The sequence below is a fragment of the Chenopodium album genome, chromosome 3, assembly GCF_948465745.1.
Source record: "Chenopodium album chromosome 3, dcCheAlbu1.1, whole genome shotgun sequence".
NCBI lineage: Eukaryota > Viridiplantae > Streptophyta > Magnoliopsida > Caryophyllales > Amaranthaceae > Chenopodium > Chenopodium album.
Window position 1 is genome coordinate 54,966,153 of NC_137836.1, and position 7,194 is coordinate 54,973,346.

Below are 7,194 nucleotides of genomic sequence, written 5' to 3' on the forward strand. Positions count from 1 at the left end.
AGGTTGTAGCAAAAACATACTAAAGGTGTCAAATTCACCAAAGGAAGCAACTCCGTCTTACCACAAACCAAACGAATCCGGCTTCAAGGCCCAAAAAGGTCTAAAACGCTACCTTAGCATACCCTATCCTAGAGTCAACCGCAAATACTCTCAAAGCATGCACACCAATAAAACATAGGAAAGCATACATGCAAAGGAAAAATTCCGAGTTGTAGATTGTCCAAGGAAAAGAGCTAAACAAGCAAAAAGGAAAAGAATAGCCTCAAAAATGTTTTATATTTATTTAAAAGGAAGAAAAGAACTAAAAATCAAAATAAAGAGAGAAAAGCACAAGAATGCAAGTAATCACAAGTAATACCCAATCGTCAAACAAGTGGTCATTCGGCAACAACGCCAATTACCCCAAACACGCTAGTTGTTACAAAGCAAACATCCTCAAACCATTCAACTCATCCTAAAGCTAATCCTAAACTAAGCATCCAAAGATATGCTACAAAAACAAGGTGAAAGAGCACCATACAAATCGTCGAAATCCAAAGCATAAGCAACAGAGCAAGGTGAGAAAATAAGAACTATATACAAAGAAAATTGTTAGTATCTTCCAAACAAAATAAAAGAAGAAATCAACAGGAATAGTGTCCGATGAGACATCAGACCGAAACCGTAACAGGAAATAAGATATCGAATAAACATCATCAGGAATCATCATAACAGAGATACAAATAAACTCATCAGACAACGATCAGTGAATCAAACAATAAGGCTAATAGTCGGGCAGAGAAATCAACAAAAGCACAGCATCATCAACATAAAACCAAAGGACACAGAGATCGATACCAAAAGCATACGAGACCCAGAATGAACTATAAAAGCAAGGGGGGAACAACGAAGCACAACAACAAACGACATAGAATACCCCCAAGCTTAAAATGAGCCACCCTCCTAACTCTAAACCTAAAGACGAGTAGGAAATAGAGAAAAATCATATAAAGCACATAGGAAGGGGGGGCATGGTAGTATCATTCCGCACTATGGTAAGGGGTAGAATGAGAACTCCCCTCACCGGTCTCCATCCAATGACTAGAGCTTGCCATCTCGCTCACCTCCATGGGAGCCATACCCCGTAACCGACTTTCAATTCCCACCTAATTCTATCCACCTCAAAATAATGAGACCAATCATCTAAGACCGGCTCACCCGACCTACCCCACCTACAAAAAGTCTCGGGGTCCGGAAAAGGCGAAGGATTAGCCGGATCATATGCATAATCAGAACCACCGGGCCGCCTATAGTCGTAAGTGCCTGGGGTAGTGCCTATGATAGAACTAGGGTGAACATGGGGGCCCTCCTAATAAGGGTAACAAAGTCTAGGACCCACAGTAGGATCAAAAGGCTCCCATTGAGGGACATGTCTTTTTGGACCGGGAGGTACGGATAGTTGACATACGATTCTATCTCCCCCCTCCGAACATGCAAATCATATAATTGATACATATGGTAATCATAACTAAGGGAAGGGGGTTGCACAGAAGGCATGGAGTACCACACGTAGCAATAGAATCAAGCTTGGCATGAATGGTTGACATATCAAAAGTATAAGGAGTGGGAGAGGGGGAAAGAGTAGGTGTACCTCCCGGTTCAACCGGGGGAAGATAATGAGCATTCGCTGAGCACGCATTGGTTGAACGACCTCTTGTACAATTTGTCCTCTGTCGGATAGAAGGATTAATATCTCTCACGGGGGGCTCCAAGACAAGGAATCTCTCTCCTCGGGTCGGGTAGTTGCCTCCTTGCATGGGATGAGGAACCAATCCTTATACCGAGAAACTTTCCAAATGAAAACATCATCCTTCCTAGTTCGATTGAGAAACTTTTGATTCACAAGGGCGGAGATGTTGAGGAAATAAGAGGGAGACTTTTCTCGAGGATCTATAATCGCGGGAAGCTCATCTAACAAAGTCTTGTAGTCATCATTAATGCAAAGACCTAGGATAGAAATCATCCCACCCAATTGGATGCACCCCGATAGGCAAATCCATCACAAATATCCAAAAATCGAGTGATCAAATGCTCCGTGAAATCCACCGACTCAATCTCAAATTCGTTGTGGTTGGCTATCCACTACTAACAAAGCTCCTCACGGGAAATAGCTCCTAAAGAGTCCTTGGAGCAAAGAGCGTACGTGAGGATTCGGTTGAAATACCGCATAGCCGGATGAATCATGGAAGTGGACTTTGAAGTTTGAGGGTCATACTTTCCTTCCTCCGAGATACTCCTCCACCAACGTTGCTCATGATATCCATGATCACTTTCCATTCTACTATGTGCCTAATAGATACAATGATCCGGTTCCTCGGCCCAAGGAAACTTGAAATATGAACATAGTTGAGCATCCGTCTATGAGTGATCATTGTTGAAGAGTTGGAAAGTCAAAATCTTTTACTAATTTTCACCTGGTTCTTGGACAACTTCAAGAGAAAAAAGGAATTCATAAGTCACCCTAGCATAAGTAGGGGCACTCAAATCCAAAAACTCTAAAAGATCAAGGCCCTCCGCAAGTTGGCGAACATCCTCATCTATCCCTAGAAACTTGGTTGTTGCTTGATCGTAGAATTTTGTTGGTCTAAGCTTCCTCTTGGATAGACGCTTGAAACAATCCCAATGCAATTATTTTGAAAATTCAATGCCATGAGTTTGTTCAACCACGGGTGGAGGTGGAACAACATACCTAGGCTTGCTTGAACTTGCTCTAGCTCGCTTCTTATGACATAGTGTGGCAATCTACAAAGTTTCAAGACTTAGCATAAGTAGTTGTTCAAGAGTCAAGCACAAAATGAAATTATCTCACAATAGAAGCAAGAGATGGTAACAAATGAACAATGCCATTAATATAAAATCATGAATTTGAAACAAATAAGCATGGATTAAAGGCAAAATTAAACATAAGATACCAAATCATGAGCCAAAATGAGCAAAATAATCTCAAGCATTGAATTATCAAAGATATAAAACCATCATAAAAAATACCCATGAGAGAGAAAATAACCTGCAATGGTTATTCAAGAATTCAATCAAAGTTTACACATTTATCTTGAAGTAGGACCAAAATTGTTGGAAATTGTCTCCGATCCAATCTCATGATACCTAGGATCAAAAGAACAAACAAAAATAAAGAGAAAAAATACTCATGAAATCTTGAAGTAGCACCAAAATTGTTGGAAATTGTCTCAGATCCAATCTCATGATACCTAGGATCAAAAGAACAAACAAAAATAAAGAGAAATAAGAAAAGTTCTCAAGGGAGGAAGTATAAAAGATTGTAAAATCAAAGAAAAAGGTTAGAAAACCGGTTTGCCTCCCGGGTAGCGCTTTTGGTTAACGTCATTAGCTTGACGTCCTCCACTAATTAAGGTGGTTGTTGAAGAAACAATAAGTCAATGAAACCAACAAAAGCATCGTCAAAATACTTCATTAGATGATTGCCATTAGCCTTTAACAGAAGGAGAATCTTTCATTGAGACTTCTACAAAACCATTTGGAAAAACACTCTTGGCCGTATTGGGACTGCTCCATCTTAATCCCTTGATACTAAGGGTTAATTGTAGAGGTTTGAGCTCAACCATTGGTACACCTTTAGCTTCCTTTGATGTGGCGGCTTGCAAAGCTTCTTGACTTGAAATATTCATGCACATATGCTCATCCCCTTCCTCAATGCTTCCATTTAGCAAATACTCATACATTACCACTTCCTTGATTGGAGCACCTATCTTATCCTTGTTCAAGAAGACATTCTAAAGAGGATCATTAGAAGTGCTCAAGTGCTCATGCATGGGAGATAAAACAAGATCAAGAGAATCAATCAACATGCAATTTTCTAGAGTAGAACATGGATACTTCATGCTTTCATTCAAGTCAAATTCAATGACCTCTTCTCCTACCTTGAGTTAAATTTTTGCACTCTTAACATCAATCATAGCACACGAGGTAGCAAGAAATGGTCTACCAAAAATAATGGGAATGTTAGCATCTTCATCCATTTAGGAACCCCAAAATCTACCGGAATCACAAACTTCCCTACGCTCAAAGGAACATCCTCCACCTTTCCCTTAGGAATCTTAATTGACCTATCGGCTAATTGCAAGGTAATTTTAGAAGGCATAAGTTACTTAACTCAAGTCTTTGATGAACCGAATATGGCATTAAGCAAACGCTAGCTCCTACGTCACATAAGGCATTATCAATTTGCATCTTGTTAATGGCACAAGGGATAGAGAAGTTTCCGAAATATTTCAACTTAGGTAGCATCTTGTTCATTATAGTTGCACTACAATTCCCGGTCAATTTGACCGTCTCCACCACATCACAAGTCCTCCTACCACTCAAAATATCTTTATAAAATTTTTCATAGTTGGCAATTTGGGTAACAACTTCGGTAAAAGGTAGAGAAAGATGAAGTTGCTTAAGCATATCAATAAATCATTCAAATTGTTCATCCAACTTATGTCTCATGAATTTTTGTGGATATGGAAGCTTGGGTTTCACAATTTCTTTCTCCACTCTCACCTTTCTAGGTGCCTCAATCACCACCTCACTCAAAGATGCACCATTTCTCTCATCCTCTACCAAGACCTCCTTGGTTCCACACTTCCTAGGCAAACTCTCCTCAAGAACCTTACCACTTCTTGTAACAATAGCATCCACGGGTCTCTTGGGATCTAAGCCTTGGGAAGGTAAAGAAGAGGGACTAGTGTGGTCTTTCAAAGCATTGGCAAGTTGAGAAATTTGGTTTTCTAGCATCTTATTATGAGTCATCACCTTATTGAATTTATTGTCACTTACGGCCATGTAAGTGCTCAACAACTTTGTTTGACTTTCTATTATTTCCTCCAAATTAGTCCTAGAAGAACATGACTATGAATAGGAATTATCAACTTGAGTCTTTGGTTCAAATCTAGGTGGAGGGCCTCTTTGAGCATTATTTTGAAAATTTCCTCTCCCTTGATTGCTCCAACTTCCCTTATTTTGATTTTCACCATAACCTTGATTATGGTTACCACCACCTTGATTATTATTTCCATAACCTTGGTTTTGATTACCATAATTTTGGTTTTGATTTTGGCCACTATAACCTTGATTGTTATAGTTATTACCTCGAGAACCATGGTTCCCTTGGTTCCTATAACCAACACCTTGGTTATAATTGTCAATATTACCATGGTTTTGGTAATTCCTATTCCATTGACCCCTTTTGTTATCAAACCTTTGCACATTATTATTGTTTCACATATAGTTCACATGTTAACTCTCATTATTATCAAAATCATCATTACCATCCAGAAAAGCATGAGGGCAATAACTAGAATCATGATCATATGAACCACAAACATCACAAAACAAACAACCACTAGGCATGTTACTAGAAGAAAGAGGGGGATGAGAGTTAGAAGGAGTACCTCTCCCTTAAAATTGGGATGGAAGACTTGGAGCTTGGGAAGAAGAACTCTCTAATTTTTCTTTGATTGCACTTACTTCCTTCCCCAAGTTTGCCATTTATGAGGAGAGATTATTGATTACATTTTAATCATCAACTGAGTACACGGAAGAGCTACTCTTGCTAGTTGATTCTCTCTCACCATCTTGCTAATATCTATAGTACCTCACAACATCCTTAATGATTTCCACCACTTCTTCTTCCGTCCTATTCATGATGGGACCTCTTGTTCCTCCATCTAGGCATGACTTGCCTTGGGGAGTTATGCCTCCATAGAAAATCTGAATAATTTGATAGGTTGGAATTCCGTGGTATGGACACTCCCTTTAATACTCCTTAAATCTCTCCCACGCTTCATAGAGGCTCTCACTTGGATTTTGTTTGAAGCCTTGAATAAAAGCTCTTGCCTCCGCCGTTTTATTTTGTGGATAGAAACGGGTTAGAAATTCCTTTGTAACCTCGTCCCATGTAGTTAAATAATTCGGCTTAGAGCCATTCCAAAGCACGCCTAATAAGAGAAAAGGGAAAGAGCTTGAGGCAGATGAATTCTTGGGAAACTCCGTTCACCTTGATAGTATTGCAATATTTTTCAAACTCCTTGAGATGATTTAGAGGGCTCTCATGCTTGGCTCCACTAAATTGTCGCCTATCTATCAAAGTGATCACAACCGGCCTAATTTCAAAATCATTTGCCAGTGTTGTAGGTGGAGCAATTCCACTCTCAATTATATATGCACCGGGAATCCCTAATTCTTTCAATGCCACTATCGGATTCTCTCCCATTCTTGCTTGTTCCTCTTGTTCCGGTTCTTCCTCACTTGAAATTCTAGAGCTCAAAGATCGCCTAGCAACCCTTAATCTTGTAATTGTCCTCTCAATCTCCGGATCAAATGGCACTAGTGAATGACCACGTGCTTTATGCATACAACTCAAAGGAAACGATTAGTAGCACGGCTACAAGTGTAGCCTTAAAGAGGAAAATCTTTTTGTTTTTTTTAGAATGAAAAAAACTCAACAACTACAACAAAGCACCAATGTCATTCTCCGGCAACGACGCCATTTTGACAAGGGGTAAAACTAGGTCGTCATCTAATTCTCCTTAGGTCAAACTAAATTTGTAAACAATTAACAAACCTTATATAAGTACGCGATAAGTCAAGGGTCGAATCCAAAGGAATGAATCGGAACTAATGCTATAGTCTAATGCTAAGCTAAATCGAAGAATATAAATGGTTGAGTTTGGTAACTAGGATAACAAGAATCAAGAAAAATTAAAGTATTCAATCAATATGCTAAACACTAGGGATATAGGTTCCACATGCAAGCTCAACAATCATGCTAATTGATAGATCACTCAATTGATTCAAACATTGCAAGGGACAAACAATAGTTGCAATCAAAGGAATTCAAAGGTTATCTCCTATAAACCATGCTAGGGTTCACTATGAATGGCTAACAAGGAGAATCACAATCAAATTCAATCGATTAAAACAATTCACAAATCAGGGGTTCATGTCATTGAAATTTGCAATGCAATCTAGATTAATCTTAGAGGTTGATCACTTCTAGTCTAATTAATCACATACACAACTATGTCAACAAATTAAATTGCAACAATTCAATCAATCAATGGTTAAAATTAAAGCCAAAACAAATTCAATCACAAACATATTCATCTCAAGCAAAATCAAAAGGAAATACAA

At 38.9% G+C, this 7,194-nt stretch overlaps 1 non-coding gene across 1 annotated transcript; it reads left to right on the forward strand.

Annotated features, from left to right (window-relative positions):
• Positions 1–5,794: 5,794 nt before the first annotated feature.
• On the forward strand, positions 5,795–5,900 carry LOC145625984 (small nucleolar RNA R71). The gene has a single exon (XR_014110873.1). It is a non-coding gene; the product is annotated as a small nucleolar RNA R71 (small nucleolar RNA).
• Positions 5,901–7,194: the final 1,294 nt, after the last annotated feature.